The sequence below is a fragment of the Lynx rufus genome, unplaced genomic scaffold (assembly GCF_022079265.1).
Source record: "Lynx rufus isolate CCGP_SWC_20201006 ecotype Redwood Valley unplaced genomic scaffold, mLynRuf1.p SCAF_1, whole genome shotgun sequence".
Classification (NCBI taxonomy): domain Eukaryota; kingdom Metazoa; phylum Chordata; class Mammalia; order Carnivora; family Felidae; genus Lynx; species Lynx rufus.
In genome coordinates this window covers 183,182,463-183,205,045 of record NW_025814823.1, presented here as the reverse complement: position 1 = coordinate 183,205,045, position 22,583 = coordinate 183,182,463, and the positions used below count along the sequence as shown (strand labels likewise).

At 37.3% G+C, this 22,583-nt stretch overlaps 1 pseudogene; it reads left to right on the top strand.

Annotated features, from left to right (window-relative positions):
- The first annotated feature begins 159 nt into the window (after positions 1-159).
- LOC124510063 (39S ribosomal protein L45, mitochondrial-like) lies at positions 160-22,188 on the top strand (annotated as a pseudogene).
- The last annotated feature ends 395 nt before the right edge of the window (positions 22,189-22,583 follow it).

Below are 22,583 nucleotides of genomic sequence, written 5' to 3'. Positions count from 1 at the left end.
GGGAAGGTGACTTGCCCATATACCTGTTAATGAATATCTGCTATATGCCTGTAGTTGAAAACCTTAAGGTAGGCCCCGTTTCATTTGGTTAGCAAGACCATATTGAAAAAGAAGCAGCTTTAAGAATATGGATGGCTAAACCTTAAGCAGTTTTAAGTCATGCCCATTTTGGTAAACAGTAATTTATCAGATTGTTATCTAACATAGCCATTTGTTGAAAATATGTCCCTGAGAAATGGAAAACTTGGTTGGTAGGGAATGCATCACTGAGAATAAGAAATAATGGGAACCAGTGACCAATGCTTGACAAGGCAGAAACTGTGTGTGGAATGGAAAGAAAGGGCTCTGTGCTCCTAACAGAAGAGGAAGGGGCAAACATGAAAAATAGAAAGGACTAATGGTAGGTTTAAATTTCTACCTAAAGTTGTGTTATTGCAAGAAAATGATTCATCACACCTGCCTTTATCTTTCCTTGAAAGTCTTAGTTTTTAGATACAGAGTTAATTTAAGAGACATTGCAGTTAAAATATTCACCAGTTATTTATCATCATTTCTGTAGATGATTGCCTTTATAGTATCATTTCAGGAACGATACAAAAGATCTCTTAATGATTTCTTCAAGAGCTCTTCCATCTTGTCCCTGATGTCTTAAAATTTTTAACACAGCTTTTTATTTTACAACCTGAGATAATTCTTAAAATGAGCTTACCCTAAATAAAGAAGGGCACTCATTATGCTAATTCACATGTATTCATGCTAAAGTGTAAATGACTGATAACTCTTCCATTAACAGAAACAATAAAACAGAGGCAGCAGCAGGCAGTGCCAGAAGGCGTGGGAAAATCTAGAGAAAGAACAGTAAGGACCCAGAAGATGTATTTCACTTATTTCACAATTGTGCCTAAGGCAAACTCTACTTTGAGTAGTTCATAATGTTCCTGAGTCATAATAATGGTTATGAAATTTGGAGCGATTCTCTGACAGTGCAATTTGGCTCAAAAAATCTGAAAAATAGGCTTTATGTGAAGAGAGAGAGTCATTTGAGTTGTGATATTAATACTCCCTCCCTCTTTTTTCATGAAAGACAAATGCAATTTAGCATAATGAATAATCTCTTCTTACAAATGTATTTTTTCCTTATGAGTCTTCTGCCAATTTGTTGCTTCTTGCCTATGTCTAGAATAATTGTAGACACTGGGTATGAGAAGGGGCTATCAGCTTGTATTTCCTTACTTAGGCAACAGCCTTCTGATAAGTAAACCCACTTGTGTGAGCAGTAAGGGGGCACTGTGTTTCCCCTGTGGGTGTCTGTTCTGAACACAGCTTTAAGATTTTTTTTTTTAATCCTCCTGGAAACTGACAAAAAAATAGGAAATGGAAACTCTTGAAAATCTACCTATTAGTTAAGTTCTCTGATTTGGTTGCTTTTGGCTTTTGCCAGAGTTTTCACAATGAATCCTTTTTAAGGCATATTATTCTCTCCACATCAGTGATGTGTAACTTTGTTTCTTTCAGGGAATGCACCCTATCTAAGAGTGAAAAGAATGTGGAATTTTCAGCCCAACAGTTCTGTGTTCAGTATTTGGTTCTGTCCTTCCTAGTTGATTAACCTGGAGGAAGTTATTTTATCTCTGTGATCCTCAGTCTCCTCTTGAGTAAAAACAAAGCTAATGAGTCCTATGCAGTGATAATTACAAAGCATTACAGTTAAAATGCAATGGCTAATGGAAACCAGATGTGCAGAAGGAGTCTTATCCAGGTGAGGGCAAGCCATTATGTCTCACTAAGTGACATTCACCCTAGGAACTAATCTGACCTGCTTTCCTGCTGGCTCAGAATTTTGTTTTCTTGAACTTACTGGTTACCTATGGATTGACTCAAATTATCCGTCTAAACCTACGTGCCAGTAGAGCCTTAACTACATATATATGTCAACATGCCGGTATATTAATCTACAATAGGGAAAACAACTATCAAACACACCAGATGTTAGTATCAATCTAAATAGCACATTCTCTAAAAAGAAAGCCACATGTTAAAAGTGTATAATCATGTTTGCCCATTAAGTATTAAATCAGAAAAGTAGATGCCATTTATATATTTCAGATGTTTGCCTTTTGGCTCTGATAGCTTGCTTGACTCAAATCTCTGTAACACATATGTATGTCAGGTGGGTAGCAATTCAAGGAGGTCTGTCACTGGCCACCACCTCCCTCATGGTACTGGGGTGGGGCCTGCCAATGTTTCCATGTGTCACTATGTTTGTTGTTTGTTCAAGCTCTGTGGCTGAAGCAGTCTAAATTTTCCTCTGCCTGATCACAACCTTGCTCAGAACAGAGCATACTCTACATGATTCAGTTTCTCAATTGTGATAACATTCCTGTCCTGTATCCTTGAAATTTTTTCCTCAGTTCACTGGTGTCATAGGTAAGAATATTCCTGATTGTTCCATTCATGAATTTGTAAGAAATATCTGTCACATCCATTGTGTATGGATTTTAATAGCTTACTTCCCCAAAGATGATATTATATCCACTATTATTAGTGACCCTCACCATTGTCTCCACACACCAAATTTTTATATGAAGCTAAAATGCTTTGGACAGTAACTGGTAAATAGTACATGTTCGGTGATAATAGTTATCAGAAGAATTGTTATTTTCCTATGGGAGATGATAAAACAGCATTTTAATTCCCTACACTGAAATCACCACATATGGCTGATCTCCTATGCTGTGGGTAAATTGGGCAACAGTTTAACATAATCTGGTATGAAAGGTGACTAGTAATTCTGTTTATCTAAAACTTACTACTTTCCTGATCTTCCAGCAATACCTAACACCCCCTCCCTTTAAGATGCCCCTTCTAAGCCAAAACCTAAGTCTCAAAGCATCTTTGTGAACAGTAGCACGTTGACCTGTGAGTGTGTTTGCTTAGTAATATTGGCCTCTGAATCAGCACAGTGCTGCAATGAAGGTGATAACAAAGCAAGCCTGGGCTCGACCTGTTGAATTACATTACTTCCTGAAAGTTGCTTAACCTCTCTGTGCCTCGGTTTTGTTATCTATAAAACAGGGAAAATAAGAATACCTCCACTAGAGGGTTCTGTGGAAATTAAACATTGCAGAGTGCTGAGCGCATATAGTTTTGGAACATAGAATATTGTTCAACATATTAACTTCTATTGTACTATTTTTATTAGTAATTATTTGCAGTTGTAAAATTCTGGGTATGATTATGAGAAGGTAGGGAATACTAGAAGGGGACTAGATAGGTGTAAAGGGCACTAAAAATGCCCATTGCACAAATCTGGTTAGTGTGTGGCCTGCCCCATGACTTAAGGATAAATGCTATAAAAAGTTGATGGTTTTAATAGAAAGAGCAGTTAATTGAGAGTTAATCTTTTTGTTTTGTTTTGTTTTAAGTTTATTTATTTATTTTGAGGGAGGGAGAGCAAGCAGGATAGGGGCAGAGAGAGAGAAGGAGAGAGAGAATCCAAGCTGGCCCCGCATTGTCAGCGTGGAGCCTGGTGCAGACTCAAGCTCACAAACCCTGAGATCATGGCCTGAGCCGAAACCAAGAGCCAGACATTTAACCGACTGAGCCACCCAGGCACCCCTAGAGTTAATCTATTGACAGTAGAAGATAAAATGGTGCTGTTTTCAAATGATGAAAGGTTAAACAAAGCTAGTCAACTCAGAGCCATATGCCAAGGAAGTTATTATACTCCAGAATCTGATCCTCTTCTTTAAAAAGTCTTACAAATTGCAAGACAGAACCATGTTAACCAAAAGGCACACTCAAAAGAAATAAGTCTCAGAATGCCATGATATTAATATACTCTGGGATCCACAATTATGAACCGAAATACTTACAACCACTATGATCAGCATTGTGTCTGTGATCAAACCACATAGGAGGTTAACTCATAGAGGGAAACTGCTGTGTTAATCCTCGAGGGCAAATCACAGTCCGTAACCAGAAACACTGGTAGTCCATTAGACAAGTGCATTCTATCTATTAAGTCATTGACTCGAATCTGATAGAATGTGTATTAGAACCACCTTGGAGCTTTTTGAAAACACATTTATTAACCTCTGGATACAGACAACAGTTACAGAGGGATGTAACACCATACTGTAGGTATACTGACATAGGCCATCAAATAGAACAAACTTGACTGATGAGACTTGCACAAAAATAAAGAGAGTTACACAAAAATTAAATGTCATCAGAAAAATGAATTACTTTGTGGCCATCTTGCAGAAGAGAAAATCTTGACAAGATGTCTAAAATATTGTAAGACAATGGACTACTAAAACCTAAGAAAGATGCAGGAGATGTTTACTCGTGAATGTAGCTGATGGACTGATAGCTGATCAAAGGATTCTTACTTGAAAAAACTCACCAAATAAACATATGGGAGAAATTAATTGGAGGTGGAAGATGGGAGGAACGGCACTTAGAGGAGGACTATGACCCATATTCATTTTGTACAATTTTATTCTCTTGATCCACCTCCCCCACCACCACAGTAATATAAACAGTACTTTGGAAAACAGTGAACAGAAACTGTGCTAACGACTGGCAGCTGCTCATCTCATGCATGTTTCTGATTGTACATTGTTACTCACCATCACTGTTTACTCTGTTTACTATGAACTACAATTTTCTGATTGGGGGGGAAATTTTCCAGAAACAATACTCTTTTGGGGAGTAAAGTGCATGCTGCTGTTTCCTGTTTTGCAAAGATTGGCTTAAAGTGGTAGGCTCATTTGTGAAGCAAATGTGTAAGTTTTGCTTTGGAGTAGATAGGCCAATCTGGGTAAGAGTAGTCAACATTACAGGCCAAGGTCTAGGTACAGGATATGCCCTTGTCGGCTCAACTGGAAAATAGGTCAACAGGTTTCTCATCTTAGAATTTTCCCCCATATTTCATTATAAAGCAATTTTCTTTGTTATTTTTTTCCTGTAAATTATATAATAGGACACAGCTGGTTGTATACCCCATATATGCTGATACAGTGTTGTATATAAATTGCTGCATAAAAACATGCCAAATGGGCAAAAAATACAACATGAGCAAAATTATCAGATTAGATTGGCAGATGCTTATATTAAACATGTCTGTTTACATTGTGTATAAAAGGTTTTCATGGGCTTTGATTTTAGATTCAGTAGAGCATCTCTGTTTCTTTTATGAGATCTAAATTACACTAGTTATTACCGGTTTTAGAAAATGTAAGTTAAATTACAGAAATAATCATATGCTTTTGCTATTTATTTTTTCCCATTACAAATCATATCACAAATGTAGTAATAATATATTCCAGGAGCCTGGCTATGACCAGTCACTCTTAACCACAGGTAGCATCACTATGATCCTAGTTGCTTTGCATTTGGGAATAAACAAAACAAAATTAAAAATAAATTTGTAATAATTTGTATCCAAGTATCACAGTTTACAAGTTACTTAAGGACAGAAAATGAAATAAAAGGGCACATTTACCCTGAGGGCACATTGTTTGGCTATTAGTGTGCCATAGTTTAGTTAATTACATAGCCTCAAACCAAAAGTTTTAAAAACTTTTAGTAATCTGGCATAGTATATTCCAAGAAAACAGGCCTATTCATATATATAAGTAAAGTACACATATATTTACATATGTATAATGCATACATACATATATATGTATATATATATGTACATATACAGATCATTTTATCTCATGCCCACATATATATACAAATAATATATATACATACAAATATATGTGTGTATATATATACAAATAATCGTATCTCAATTTAAAGTAAGTTCAACAATGCAAGATCTAATTAACAAGCATATCAACATGAGGCAATGAGCAAGTATTTCTTGTGGCCTATATGGAAAGTAAGAAAGCTTTTGATGCCCATTCTAGAACCATATATTCTTAATAACATCCATTCAAATAGCACCTCTGGAATTGTTCATTTATCAGATTTATAGGTTTATCAGATTTATAGGGGCCTAGACAGAACTTACTATTGCAAGACCAAGCTCTCAAAAAGACTCTAGAACCCTGTTTGGTGTATAAAAATATATAGGTGAGAAAGCATGAATAATTACAGGAATATGCTAAAATATTTACATTGATTTCTTATTTAATCTGTAGAGACTAAAAGAAAGTTCATATGCAGATGACTAGATATTCAAACCATTCTGTCTTTTGGTAATAAGAAATAGGAATCCTAACCTGGGGTGCCTGGGTGGCTCAGTCAGATAAGTGTCCAACTCTTGATTTCAGCTCAGGTCTTGATCTCATAGTTTGTGAGATCAAACCCCATATTGGGCTCTGTGCCGACAGCATGGAGCCTGATGGTGATTCTCTCTCTCCCTCTCTCTCTCTCTCTCTCTGATCCTCCCTTACTCTCATGTGGCTCTCTCTGAATGAATGAATGAATGAATGAACGAATAAATAAATAAATAAATCATCTCTCTAGAGGTTTACCTATATCATTTACACCATTGATATTTAGGAAAATTGTCTTGAAGTATAATATACTTACTGAAAAGTTGTATACCATATTTATCAACTCAATGACTTTTTAAAAAGAGGACACAGGTGCCTGGGTGACTCAGTCAGTTAGGCTTCCGACTTCGGTTCAGGTCATGATCTCTCAGTCTGTGGGTTTGAGCCCCGCGTCGGGCTCCGTACTGACAGCTCAGAGCCTGGAGCCTGCTTCACATTCTGTGTATTCCTCTCTCTCTGCCCCTTCCCTTCTCACTCTCTGTCTCTCTCAAAAATAAATAAACATTAAAAAAAAAAAAAGAAAAGAGGACACATCTGTGTAACTTCAGTCCTGATGGAGAAATAGAATATTACCATAAGCCCAGAAATCTACCTGTGTTCCCTATCAGTCCTATGAATCTCACCCTGTTAATAACCACTTTCCTGAGTTATTTCAACATTGGTTGGCTTCATATGCTTTTGAAGATAAAGAAATGATTATAGTGAGTACTCTTTTTTGTTTTTTTTTTTAAATTTAACAGTATGTTTTTGAAATTCATCCAGGTTATAGAGTAAAACAAATTGATTTCATTCCATTTGTTTATAGAATACCATTAGATAAATATGCCATAATTGATTCATTCTATTGTTTAAAAGTATTGTAAATTACACTGCTATGGACATCTTTTCATATGTCTTATGGTGCTTAAATATACACCTTTCTGTTTGGTATTATACCTAAGCATGGAATTGTAAGGAGATGGAATTTATAACAATTGACTTTTACCAATTAACATTCACACCAGCAAAGTATTAGGATTCCAGTTAAACCATATTTTTACCCACACTTGATATCGTCAAGCTTATATTTTAGCCATTCCAGCAAATCTGTTCCCATTAAAGTTTTAATTTATCTCTTTCTGATGATTAACTGTACCGAGAGTCTTTTGTTGTTGTTGGCTATATTTCGTTCCTGTCTTTTCACTCTGTTAATAGCTACTTTTCTTTTTTTTTCCCCCAGAAAGAGAGGCATGATGAATTGAAGTTTCTAATGTTAATGAAATACAATTTTTCAGTCTTCCCTTTATGGTCAGTGACTTAGGATCCAGATAAAGAAATACCTTTTCATGCCACAGTTAGAAATTAGTTACTTTTGTGATCTTCTAAAAAAATTATCATTTTAGATTCATATGCAAGTCTAAAAACTATCTGTAATTTATTTTTATGTATAATTTAAAATAAAAAAGATTCATTTTTATATTTGTTTTGGACTGACCCCGCACAACTGATGGAAAAGACCATCCTTTTCCCATTTTAGTCAGTAGTACCTTTATAAAAGGTCTAAAAAATTACTATTCTTTCCTATTCATTTATAAGAACGACACTTTATTAATTACTGTGGCTTTGTAGTATGGCAAAGCTTGATGTCTGATAGCATAAGCTGTTGAGTTTGTTCATATTCAAAATTATCTTAGCTAATGCTCAATTTGTTTTAATGCTTTAAGTTTTTCATTGGTGTTTTGTATAAAGTTATGTTGAGGTTTTCCACATCTCTTGCAGATTTTTAAAAAGATGTTTGATGTTTTATGCTCTTAGTGTAAACATTTAAATATATATATAGATTTATATATATATGTAGAGAGAGAGAGAGAGAGAGAGATTTTTTAAATGTTTATTTTAGAGACAGAAACAAAGCATGAACAGAGGAGGGGCAGAGTGAGAGGCAGACACAGAATCTGAAACAGGTTCCAGGCTCTGAGCTGTCAGCACAGAGCCCAACGCGGGGCTTGAACCATGAACTGTGAGATCATGACCTGAGCCGAAGTCGGACGCCTAACCGACTGAGCCACCCAGGTGCCCCAAAAAATCTTTATATTTTTAGAGAAATTTTAGGTTCATTGCAGAAGTGAGTGGAAGACACAGATTTTTCATATATCCTCTATCCCCACACATGTATAGTCCTCCACATTATGAACATTTCCAGCAACAGAGTGGTACATTGGTTGTAATTGATCAGCCTACATTGACAGATTATTCCCACCCAAAGGCCATAGTTTATATTATGGTTCACACTTGACTCTGTACATTCTGCTGGTTTGGGCAAGTGTATAATGACATGTATCCACCACTATAGTATCATACAGAGTATTTTAACTGCCCTAAAATTCCTCTGTGCTCTACCATAAGTGTTAAGTTTTCAATTTTGGTTGTGTGTTGCTTGTATATGGAAATATATTTGATTTTTGTATCCTGACATTCTCCTTTGCAAACTACCTAAATTTACTTACTAATAATTAGATTCCTTTAGATTTTTTATGTACATAATTATTTTTTCAGAATAATGACAGTATTCTTTCTTTCAAGTCCTTACTTTTTGATTTGTCCTTCTTATTATTAAACTGATAATTCCAGTACAATGTTGAATGGAAGTGGTGCATCCAGTATTTTAAAAATTCATTTCTGAAGACAGTGTGTGGAAAAAAAATAGAGGTTCTTGAGTATGATGTTTTCCTCCAGGGAGGACTTAGTTTTCTTCTGGCAGGCAATTAGAGAAAAGGCAATCAGAGTTTGAGATGGTCTAAGTCTGTGCTTCAGTCTTTTGAGGTCTAAACTATTTCCACTTTGCACATATATCTCAAGCACAGCCCTCAGGGCTCTCAACTGAAAGCCTAGAAGGAGGATGTTTGGCAGATTTCCTCCTTTTTGGCATTTTCAAACTCCAGTTTTTGTGGCCACAGGAAAGCGAGAGTACCAGAAGTGCTGTTATGTTTCCTTCCTTCTTAGATGCAGTTTTCTCATTGGATTCTTAATCTCTTCCCCACTGACTTGGAAATTGACAAATAGCTTGAGGGGAAAAATAATGCTAAACTCTGCAATCCTTTATTGCTCTGGGATCTTGGCCCCTCAAGACATGGCCTCCTTGGTAAACTTGAAATGCAGTTTTATACCTGTATCCCTGTCAGATCACAGAAAGTCCTAAACTGAAGGCACCGTCCCTCATCCCAGACAGCTTAAGGCTCAGCAAATAGCTCAATACAAAAACTGACAACGTTTGCTCATCTTGGAGCTTTTTCTTTTATTCGGAAAACTTGGTTCCTCAAGTCCTGGTTGCCTTGGATGTTCCCATGTTCTCAACAGCTTCTGTTAGCTCTTTTGTTTGGGGTTTGATTGTTGTTGTTTTTTAATTTGATGGAGCTTCTGAGATTGATCTAAGTTGAAAGATTTGGCTGATTGATGCTACTGTACACTATATGGAAATATGTGTGTATGTGTTTAGTGATATGCAAATATACAGTATGTGAAAATTAGATAATAAGGAAATAATTCTAAAATTTAATATGTATATAAGTAATTATAAAATTATAATATATAAATGCCTATTACCATTGATTTCTTCCTTTTTTCCAATACTTTATATTTTTATAAAATTTTTTTAACGTTTATTTATTTTTGAGACAGAGACAGACAGAGCATGAACAGGGGAGGGTCAGAGAGAGAGGGAGACACAGAATCCGAAGCAGGGTCCAGGCTCCGAGCTGTCAGCACAGAGCCCGATGCGGGGCTCGAACTCACAGACCGTGAGATCATGACCTGAGCCGAAGTCAGACCCTTAACCTACTGAGCCACCCAGGTGCCCTTCCAATATTTTATTAAGAAGTACTCAAACACATAACAAAGTTGGAAAAATTGACAGAGAATCTGTATGCCCACCTCCCAACTTAATATGATGGAAGTATAGTTGACATACAATATTATATTAGTATCACGTGTACAGCGTATTGATTCAACATTTATATACGTTATGAAATGATCACTGCTGTAAGTCTACTTATTGCCACCATACAGAGTTACTACAATATTATTAACTATATTTCCTATGTCGTCCTTTACATCTATCGGGCTTATTTATTTTATAACTGGAAGTTTGTACCTTTCAATTCCCTTAACCTGTCTCGCCCATCCCCTGACCCCATCTCTTCTGGCAACCACCAGTTCTGTGTTTCATTTTGCTTGTTGGTTTGTTTGTTTTTTAAATTCCACATATAAGTGAAATCATACAGTGCTTGTCTTTCTCAGACCTATTTCATACAGCATTATACTTAGGTCTATCTGTGTTGTCACAAATGGCGAGATTTCATTCCTGTGGCAGCCATTCATTTTATGGCTGAGTCACAGACACACACACACACACACACACACACACACCATCTTCTCAAACTTTACCATTAATATTTAACTATAATCTTTAAGAAAAAAACATCAACACATTTGTACCTATGCATCCATATCTCCGTCCCTCTATTAGTTCATCCTATTTTGGGTGAATTTCACACTAAATTTCAGACATCAATACACTATGTACTAAATTGTTCAGCTGGCACATCATTAGAGTCCAAGATTTGTGTGCAATGTGTACTTTTTTAATTAAAATTTACATGCAATAAAACAAGTATTGATGTCTCATAAGTATAGATTCACTCTGTAACCCAAACCCCTGTCAAAGATTCAATAGAACGTTTGCATCCGTCAGTCTAGAAAGTGTCCTTATGTTTGATTTCTGTCAATTTCCATTTACACCCTCCAGAGACAAATATTGTTCGGGTTTATTTTTTCAATGAAGAACATTTTTTTCTTGTTCTGGAGTTTCATATAAATTGAAGCATATATTATGTACTTTTATCTCATTTTAAATACATAAAAATGTATAATGTGTGTATATATGAATACCTATATCTAAATGTCCAAATTGCTTGGTCTGTCTTCTTTTTATTGCCGGATAGTATTCTGTATAAATATGCAATAGGTTTCTTATAAACTTTCCAGTTGATGTATACCTAGGACATTTATAATACTTGGCTATCAGGGATCAACTATTTTGGACATTATTATAAAATTCATTTATGTACATACATAACATTTTTATTTGTCTTGGTTAAAACTAGAGATATTATTTAACATCCCTATTAACAAAACACTAGAGTTTTAGTTGTTGCACGTTCATGGCACATTTGTTGTATGTTACCTTTCAGTTTTAGCCATTCTAGTAGGTATGAAGTTTTATCTCTTTGTGATTGATATGTGCATTTCTCTAATGAATAACAACATTGAAATTTTTTTTTTCCTGTGACTGTGGGCCATTCCTATATCTCCCTTTCTGAAAGGTCTGTTAAAATATTTTGCTTATTTTAGGGAAGGAGGTTTCTTTTTTATTATTCTGTTATAAGTGTTTTATATATGTCATGCATGGCATGACATTTATATATATTTACATAATATATATATAATTTCTCCAAGTTGGTAGCTTATTAACTTCATTAACAATGTCTTTAGAGAAAGTACAGCTTATTTAGTTTGGTACAGTCTAACTTCTTCTTTCCTATTAAATTTCTTGCCTTCTATAATCCATATAAAAACATTTGCCTACTCCAAATGATGAAGATACTTGTCTATGGTTTCTTGTAAAGGTTTACAGTTTACACTTTGTAATAAGATCGCTGATGAATCCTGAATTATTTTTGTGTACTGGAGGAGATAATGATATTTCTTTATTATGTCAATATTCAGTTTTTCCAGAACTATTTTTTTGGAAAGAGTTTCTTTTCTGAAATGGAATGATTTAGTACCTTTCTTTAAAAAAATGACCATTTTTGTGCAACAATTTCTGGACTTTTTTTTTTCCATTTATCTATTCATCAGTATTTATTTCAGTATCATACTGTGTTGATTACTGTAGCTTTATTTTTAGTCTTGATGTCAAGTAGTGGAAGTCTTTCCACATTAGTTGTTTATTTGAAGATTGTTTTAGATATTTTAGTCATTTGCAATGTCATATGAATTTAAGAATTAGCATGACAAGTTTTACAAAATAGGCTTTTGGGGATTCTGGGAAGATGGCGGTGTAGGAGGACGCTGGGCTCACCGCGCGTCCTGCTGATCACTTAGATTCCACCTACACCTGCCTAAATAACCCAGAAAACCGCCAGAGGATTAGCAGAACGGAGTCACCAGACCCAAGTGCAGACGAGAGGCCCACGGAAGAGGGTAGGAAGGGCGGCGAGGCGGTGCGCGCTCCACGGACTGGCGGGAGGGAGCCGGGGCGGAGGGGCGGCTCGCCGGCCAAGCAGAGCCCCCGAGTCCGGCTTGCAAAAGCGGAGGGGCCTGACGGACTGTGTTCCCACAGCAAGCGCGACTTAGCGTCTGGGAGGTCATAAGTTAACAGCTCTGCTCGGAAAGCGGGAAGGCTGGAGGACAAAGGGAGGGTGAGCTGCGGAGCCCCCGGACGACAGAGCTCAGTTTGGTGGGGAACAAAGGCGCTCGCCAGCGCCATCTCCCCCGCCCATCCCCCAGCCAAAATCCCAAAGGGAACCGGTTCCGGCCAGGGAAATTGCTCGCTCCGCTCGAACACCCAACTCTGTGCTTCTGCGGAGCCAAACCTCCAGCAGCGGATCTGACTCCCTCCGGCTGCCACAGGGCCCCTCCTGAAGTGGATCACCTAAGGAGAAGCAAGCTAAGCCTGCCCCCCCTGCCGCCGTGCACCTTGCCTACCCACCCCAGCTAATACGCCAGATCCCCAGCATCACAAGCCTGGCAGTGTGCAAGTAGCCCAGACGGGCCACGCCACCCCACAGTGAATCCCGCCCCTAGGAGAGGGGAAGAGAAGGCACACACCAGTCTGACTGTGGCCCCAGCGGTGGGCTGGGGGCAGACATCAGGTCGGACTGCGGCCCCGCCCACCAACTCCAGTTATACACCACAGCACAGGGGAAGTGCCCTGCAGGCCCTCACCACACCAGGGACTATCCAAAATGACCAAGCGGAAGAATTCCCCTCAGAAGAATCTCCAGGAAATAACAACAGCTAATGAGCTGATCAAAAAGGATTTAAATAATATAACAGAGAGTGAATTTAGAATAATAGTCATAAAATTAATCGCTGGGCTGGAAAACAGCATACAGGACAGCAGAGAATCTCTTGCTACAGAGATCAAGGGACTAAGGAACAGTCACGAGGAGCTGAAAAACGCTTTAAATGAAATGCAAAACAAAATGCAAACCACCACGGCTCGGATGGAAGAGGCAGAGGAGAGAATAGGTGAACTAGAAGATAAAGTTATGGAAAAAGAGGAAGCTGAGAAAAAGAAAGATAAAAAAATCCAGGAGTATGAGGGGAAAATTAGAGAACTAAGTGATACACTAAAAAGAAATAATATACGCATAATTGGTATCCCAGAGGAGGAAGAGAGAGGGAAAGGTGCTGAAGGGGTACTTGAAGAAATTATAGCTGAGAACTTCCCTGAACTGGGGAAGGAAAAAGGCATTGAAATCCAAGAGGCACAGAGAACTCCCTTCAGACGTAACTTGAATCGATCTTCTGCACGACATATCATAGTGAAACTGGCAAAATACAAGGATAAAGAGAAAATTCTGAAAGCAGCAAGGTGTAAACGTGCCCTCACATATAATGGGAGACCTATAAGACTCGTGACTGATCTCTCTTTTGAAACTTGGCAGGCCAGAAAGAATTGGCACGAGATTTTCAGGGTGCTAGACAGTAAAAATATGCAGCCGAGAATCCTTTATCCAGCAAGTCTGTCATTTAGAATAGAAGGAGAGATAAAGGTCTTCCCAAACAAACAAAAACTGAAGGAATTTGTCACCACTAAACCAGCCCTACAAGAGATCCTAAGGGGGACCCTGTGAGACAAAGTACCAGAGACATCACTACAAGCATAAAACATACAGACATCACAATGACTCTAAACCCGTATCTTTCTATAATAACACTGAACGTAAATGGATTAAATGCGCCAACCAAAAGACATAGGGTATCAGAATGGATAAAAAAACAAGACCCATCTATTTGCTGTCTACAAGAGACTCATTTTAGACCTGAGGACACCTTTAGATTCAGAGTGAGGGGATGGAGAACTATTTATCATGCTACTGGAAGCCAGAAGAAAGCTGGAGTAGCCATACTTATATCAGACAAACTAGACTTTAAATTAAAGGCTGTAACAAGAGATGAAGAAGGACATTATATAATAGTTACAGGGTCTATCCATCAAGAAGAGCTAACAATTATAAATGTCTATGCGCCGAATACCGGAGCCCCCAAATATATAAAACAATTACTCATAAACAGAAGCAACCTTATTGATAAGAATGTGGTAATTGCTGGGGACTTTAACACCCCACTTACAGAAATGGATAGATCATCTAGACACACGGTCAATAAAGAAACAAGGGCCCTGAATGAGACACTGGATCAGATGGACTTGACAGATATATTTAGAACTCTGCATCCCAAAGCAACAGAATATACTTTCTTCTCGAGTGCACATGGAACATTCTCCAAGATAGATCATATACTGGGTCACAAAACAGCCCTTCATAAGTTTACAAGAATTGAAATTATACCATGCATACTTTCAGACCACAATGCTATGAAGCTTGAAATCAACCACAGGAAAAAGTCTGGAAAACCTCCAAAAGCATGGAGGTTAAAGAACACCCTACTAACGAATGAGTGGGTCAACCAGGCAATTAGAGAAGAAATCAAAAAATATATGGAAACAAACGAAAATGAAAATACAACAATCCAAACGCTTTGGGACGCAGCGAAGGCAGTCCTGAGAGGAAAATACATTGCAATCCAGGCCTATCTCAAGAAACAAGAAAAATCCCAAATACAAAATCTAACAGCACACCTAAAGGAAATAGAAGCAGAACAGCAAAGGCAGCCTAAACCCAGCAGAAGAAGAGAAATAATAAAGATCAGAGCAGAAATAAACAATATAGAATCTAAAAAAACTGTAGAGCAGATCAACGAAACCAAGAGTTGGTTTTTTGAAAAAATAAACAAAATTGACAAACCTCTAGCCAGGCTTCTCAAAAAGAAAAGGGAGATGACCCAAATAGATAAAATCATGAATGAAAATGGAATGATTACAACCAATCCCTCAGAGATACAAACAATTATCAGGGAATACTATGAAAAATTATATGCCAACAAATTGGACAACCTGGAAGAAATGGACAAATTCCTGAACACCCACACTCTTCCAAAACTCAATCAGGAGGAAATAGAAAGCTTGAACAGACCCATAACCAGCGAAGAAATTGAATCGGTTATCAAAAATCTCCCAACAAAGAAGAGTCCAGGACCAGATGGCTTCCCAGGGGAGTTCTACCAGACGTTTAAAGCAGAGATAATACCTATCCTTCTCAAGCTATTCCAAGAAATAGAAAGGGAAGGAAAACTTCCAGACTCATTCTATGAAGCCAGTATTACTTTGATTCCTAAACCAGACAGAGACCCAGTAAAAAAAGAGAACTACAGGCCAATATCCCTGATGAATATGGATGCCAAAATTCTCAATAAGATACTAGCAAATCGAATTCAACAGCATATAAAAAGAATTATTCACCATGATCAAGTGGGATTCATTCCTGGGATGCAGGGCTGTTTCAACATTCGCAAATCAATCAACGTGATACATCACATTAACAAAAAAAAAGAGAAGAACCATATGATCCTGTCAATCGATGCAGAAAAGGCCTTTGACAAAATCCAGCACCCTTTCTTAATAAAAACCCTTGAGAAAGTCGGGATAGACGGAACATACTTAAAGATCATAAAAGCCATTTATGAAAAGCCCACAGCTAACATCATCCTCAACGGGGAAAAACTGAGAGCTTTTTCCCTGAGATCAGGAACACGACAGGGATGCCCACTCTCACCGTTGTTGTTTAACATAGTGCTGGAAGTGCTAGCATCAGCAATCAGACAACAAAAGGAAATCAAAGGCATCAAAATTGGCAAAGATGAAGTCAAGCTTTCGCTTTTTGCAGATGACATGATATTATACATGGAAAATCCGATAGACTCCACCAAAAGTCTGCTAGAACTGATACATGAATTCAGCAAAGTTGCAGGATACAAAATCAATGTACAGAAATCAGTTGCATTCTTATACACTAACAATGAAGCAACAGAAAGACAAATAAAGAAACTGATCCCATTCACAATTGCACCAAGAAGCATAAAATACCTAGGAATAAATCTAACCAAAGATGTAAAGGATCTGTATGCTGAAAACTATAGAAAGCTTATGAAGATAATTGAAGAAGATTTAAAGAAATGGAAAGACATTCCCTGCTCATGGATTGGAAAAATAAATATTGTCAAAATGTCAATACTACCCAAAGCTATCTACACATTCAATGCAATCCCAATCAAAATGGCACCAGCATTCTTCTCGAAACTAGAACAAGCAATCCTAAAATTCATATGGAACCACAAAAGGCCCCGAATAGCCAAAGGAATTTTGAAGAAGAAGACCAAAGCAGGAGGCATCACAATCCCAGACTTTAGCCTCTACTACAAAGCTGTCATCATCAAGACAGCATGGTATTGGCACAAAAACAGACACACAGACCAATGGAATAGAATAGAAACCCCGGAACTAGACCCACAAACGTATGGCCAACTCATCTTTGACAAAGCAGGAAAGAACATCCAATGGAAAAAAGACAGCCTGTTTAACAAATGGTGCTGGGAGAACTGGACAGCAACATGCAGAAGGTTGAAACTAGACCACTTTCTCACACCATTTACAAAAATAAACTCAAAATGGATAAAGGACCTGAATGTGAGACAGGAAACCATCAAAACCTTAGAGGAGAAAGCAGGAAAAGACCTCTCTGACCTCAGCCGTAGCAATCTCTTACTCGACACATCCCCAAAGTCAAGGGAATTAAAAGCAAAAGTGAATTACTGGGACCTTATGAAGATAAAAAGCTTCTGCACAGCAAAGGAAACAACCAACAAAACTAAAAGGCAACCAACGGAATGGGAAAAGATATTTGCAAATGACATATCGGACAAAGGGCTAGTATCTAAAATCTATAAAGAGCTCACCAAACTCCACACCCGAAAAACAAATAACCCAGTGAAGAAATGGGCAGAAAACATGAATAGACACTTCTCTAAAGAAGACATCCAGATGGCCAACAGACACATGAAAAGATGTTCAGCGTCGCTCCTTATCAGGGAAATACAAATCAAAACCACACTCAGGTATCACCTCACGCCAGTCAGAGTGGCCAAAATGAACAAATCAGGAGACTATGGATGCTGGAGAGGATGTGGAGAAACGGGAACCCTCTTGCACTGTTGGTGGGAATGCAAATTGGTGCAGCCGCTCTGGAAAGCAGTGTGGAGGTTCCTCAGAAAATTAAAAATAGACCTACCCTATGACCCAGCAATAGCACTGCTAGGAATTTACCCAAGGGATACAGGAGTACTGATGCATAGGGGCACTTGTACCCCAATGTTCATAGCAGCACTCTCAACAATAGCCAAATTATGGAAAGAGCCTAAATGTCCATCAACTGATGAATGGATAAAGAAATTGTGGTTTATATACACAATGGAATACTACGTGGCAATGAGAAAAAATGAAATATGGCCTTTTGTAGCAACGTGGATGGAACTGGAGAGTGTGATGCTAAGTGAAATAAGCCATACAGAGAAAGACAGATACCATATGGTTTCACTCTTATGTGGATCCTGAGAAACTTAACAGGAACCCATGGGGGAGGGGAAGGAAAAAAAAAAAAAAAGGACGTTAGAGTGGGAGAGAGCCAAAGCATAAGAGACTGTTAAAAACTGAGAACAAACTGAGGGTTGATGGGGGGTGGGAGGGAGGGGAGGGTGGGTGATGGGTATTGAGGAGGGCACCTTTTGGGATGAGCACTGGGTGTTGTATGGAAACCAATTTGTCAATAAATTTCATAAAAAAAAAAAACAAAAAAAACAAAAAAAAACAAAATAGGTTTTGGGATCATGATTGAGATTGTTCTCATGGATCCATTTGAGGAAAAATACATGTCAACGATGTTGAGTTTTAAAACCCATGAATACAGTACACTGTCCCATTCATTTAGATTCTTCTTTATTTTCCCCCAGCAATGCTTTTTAATTTTCTGGGAAGAGATCTGTTAATTTATATTTAACCTAAATGTTTTACAATTTTTGGAAACTGTTGTAAGATAAATCTTTAAACTTTGATTTACAAGTTATCTCTTGCTGGCATATTAGAAGACAATTGACTTTTTTAACCTTGGATCCTAAGATATTAATTTTAACAGTTGTTTTGTCAGTACTTTAGGATTTTCTTTGTAAATGCTTATTTCATCAGCAAATAAAAGCAGTTTGTTTCATTCTTTGGAATCTTGATAACTTTTATGTTAATGCATTATATTTAGAGTTAAGATATCCAGGACAATGTTGTAAGAACTAGTGAGAGTGGGCATCCTTGCCCTTGACCCTGATTGCTGGGGTGTTGGCTATAGTTCTAAAGAAACAAATAGATGCTCTTTATCACATTGAGGAAGTTTCCTTCTATTAATAGTGGGTTAAGAGGTGTTGGTTGTTGTTGTTAATCATAAATCTGAATTTTATCAATATATTTTATTTACCTATTGTGTTTTTAGGGCTTCATTCTGTTATATGGTAAATTACATTATTTTTCAATATTGGAGCCGGTTTGGCCTTCCTGATAAACTCTACTAGATCTTGTTGTATTACCCTAGCATATATTTATTGGTTTGACTTTCTAATAATGTGAAATAACTTGATCTATTTTCATGAAAGACAGAGGGCTGTAATTGTCTTATTTTGTACTATTTTTGACAGATTTCGGTATTAAAATTACACTCTCCTCATAAATATGGTTGGGAAGTGTTCTTTCTCAAGTTTCAATAAGATTTTGTATAAAATAGATGTTATTTTTACCTTAAAATTCGGGCAGAATTCAATTCTGCACCTGGAATTTTCTTTGTGGATCTTTTAAAAAATATCTACTGTAACATATCCCATTTTTTTATACTAAGTGATCTATCTTTTCCATTTAAATTTGTCTTATTTTTGTAATTTTTAAGGGATTATTTTCACATTATCTAGATTGTCAAATTTGTGGTAATGAAATTGTTCATAATTATTTCATCCATTTGATGTCTTTTGTCTATAATTTTACTAATGATAACATTTCTTTCATTCCTGATACTGATAATTGTGTGTTCTCTCACTCACATACACTCTTTTATCCCCTTGATTAGTCTGGCTGAACTAATTAGTTGTGTTGTGATTCTTTTCAAAATTCATTGCAAAAAATTACTTGTGGCATATAAAATTTTCTTTCTTTAGCTTATATCTTTATTATCTCTTTCCGTTGGCTTCTTGTAGTTTGCATTTCTTTATTTTTTTCTAAATACTTAAAACTATAGGTCATCATTTTAAAATATTTCTTATTTTCTAAAGTAAACCTTAAATGCTATAAATTTTCCTCAAAGCACTGCTTTACTGGCATCCTAAATTTTTATATGCTTTTATTATAAATAACAAAATATTTTCAGTTTAAAATACTTTATTTTTCATTATTATTTTTTATTATTTGACCCTTGATATTTAAGGAATGTGTTGTTTAGGGACACCCAGGTGGCTCAGTCAGTTAAGCAACTGGCTTTGGCTCAAGTCATGATCTCGTAGTCCATGGGTTAAAGCCCCATGTCAGGCTCTGTGCTGACAGCTCAGAGCCTGGAGCCTGCTTCACATTCTGCGTCTACCTCTCTCTGCCCCTCCCCTGCTCATGCGCTGTCTGTCTCTCTCTCTCTCTCTCTCTCTCAAAAATAAACATCAAAATTTAAAAAAAAAAGTGTGTTGCTTAATATAGAAATAGTTGAGCGTTCTTAAATATGCTGTTTTTTAAAAATTTAATTCCTTTGTAGTAGCAATATACTCTATCTAGATGCAATTTTTAAAACTTAAGTTTCTTGTATGAGACAACAGATTTGACTATTTAGAGAATACATACAATTAAGAAATGTATTTTCTGCAGTTGGTGTATTTTATAAGTTGAAAAAAATATTAGCTGAATATGATTGCTAGTACTATTGAAATCATCTCCATTTTTACTGTTTGTTTGTTTTGTTTTGTTTTTATGTTCTATTTAGTGCTGAGAATTCTGTTTAAATCTCTGGCTATATGTTTGGTATTATCTTTTCCTATTTTTAATTCGGTTAATTTGTATCTCACATATGTTGAATTTCCATCACTAGATGTGCCCATACTTAAAATTATTATATCATCTTCATGAATTAAATCTTTTATCATTTTTAAATGTCTTTTCTACAGTAATATTTTTTGTCCTGAATTTTTTTTCCTGCTCTTAATTTAGCCATTTAGTCTACTTGCTTACTCTTTGCATGATGTCTGTTACCGTCTATTTACTTTTAACCTGTCTTTTTATTTAAGTTATATTTGTAGATTTGTATTACATATGCATTATTTATAATGTACAACATACATTATATTATTGAGTCTTTCTTGTGTGTGTATTTTGACAATTTCTGACTTTTACTGACAGCATTTAGTTCATTAACATTTTATATAATTTTGTCATGATTGTTCTTTACTTTGTCCCTCTGATCTTTGATTGTTCCTCCTTTCTGCTTTTTAAAAGTATTAAAGTATATTTTAAGGAAAAAAGTGGCAGCCCTCACACCATGGGGTTTGCTTTGTTTATCCAGAGCTTTAGTGTGGTGGTCTTGGCAGCCAGTCCTGGTGATTCAGTCCACAGTTGTAGTTCCAGTGAGGGTTAAGAAACATTTCACACCTCCTACTTATGAACCCAAATACAAATCGGAAATGGAGTTTATAAGACATGCCCGGAAAGAAGGACTGGTCACTCCTCCAGATGTTTGGAGCATCCCCTACGCTTGGCCTGTACGGCTGGTATCTTTGACATCGTTGTTCCTCAAGAGGGTGATACTCACTTGTCCTCTCTTTCAAAGGAAAGATTGGCACAGAGAAGTGAGAGATTGAAGAAAATATTGGCATCAAAATGCTCAATATGGGGGCGCCTGGGTGGCGCAGTCGGTTAAGCGTCCGACTTCAGCCAGGTCACGATCTCGCGGTCCGTGAGTTCGAGCCCCGCGTCAGGCTCTGGGCTGATGGCTCGGAGCCTGGAGCCTGTTTCCGATTCTGTGTCTGCCTCTCTCTCTGCCCCTCCCCCGTTCATGCTCTGTCTCTCTCTGTCCCAAAAATAAATAAACGTTGAAAAAAAAATTAAAAAAAAAAATGCTCAATATGGAGGAGTAGAGAACGTAATCCTAATCCTGAAAAAGCTAAGGATATCTTTACTGAAGATCACCTTTGTCTAAATAACTCAGACCATGACTGGCTTCACACCTTGGTGACTGAAAAAAAATTTTTTTTTTTCCGGACATGGTCTGGGACATCAAATATATGACTATCTGCTGGAGCTTCATAGGATCTTTAGATCCACGCCTGGTGGTTCAACTTCACTGTTCAAGTCTATTACACCAGAGCAACATGTATGGCCAGCTCATCATCTGCATGCACACCCAGCATACTCTGACCATTTATGACCATTTTGGTAGGTTGGTGTATGGACAGGAAGATGTGCTCAGGGATATCCTGGAGTATGTTGGGTTTGAAAAGCCCCTGGTAAAGCCCTATGGAGCTGGAGAATGCATGGCCAGACAATCCCCCATGGGTACCCCCTAAGCAATCTGCCCTTAAGGCAGTGATGATCCCTGGGCCTCAGCTAAAACCCTGGGAAGACTAGGAAGTGCCACAAGGAGAGGTCCATAAGCTTCAGCTATCCTGATGGCAAAAATGACTCTAGGGGTGACACATCAACAATGACGCAGCTGGAAGCTGTGGAGTCTGGGAGCTCTGAAGTCAGTCATCTCTCCATGATGTCATAGAAAGATCTACCTTTGTCTGGTCCTGTCCTGCTTAGGTGTTTTTAGCTGTCTGCTTGGCAACCACAGCTGATGGCTGGGCCCACATGGGTGGCTGATAGGCACAGCCATGAACCAATTCTTCTTCTTCCTTTTGAAATTGTATGTCTGACTTCTGAGTCTCAAGCAAAGTATGATGCAGATACTTTTTTTATCCTGCAGCAGAGACTGTTAGGAGAAAACTGGCAGAATTCTCTTTTTAATTAAAAGCCAGGGATAAGGGGTTTACATAAAACACTATTAGGGTATTGGACAAACT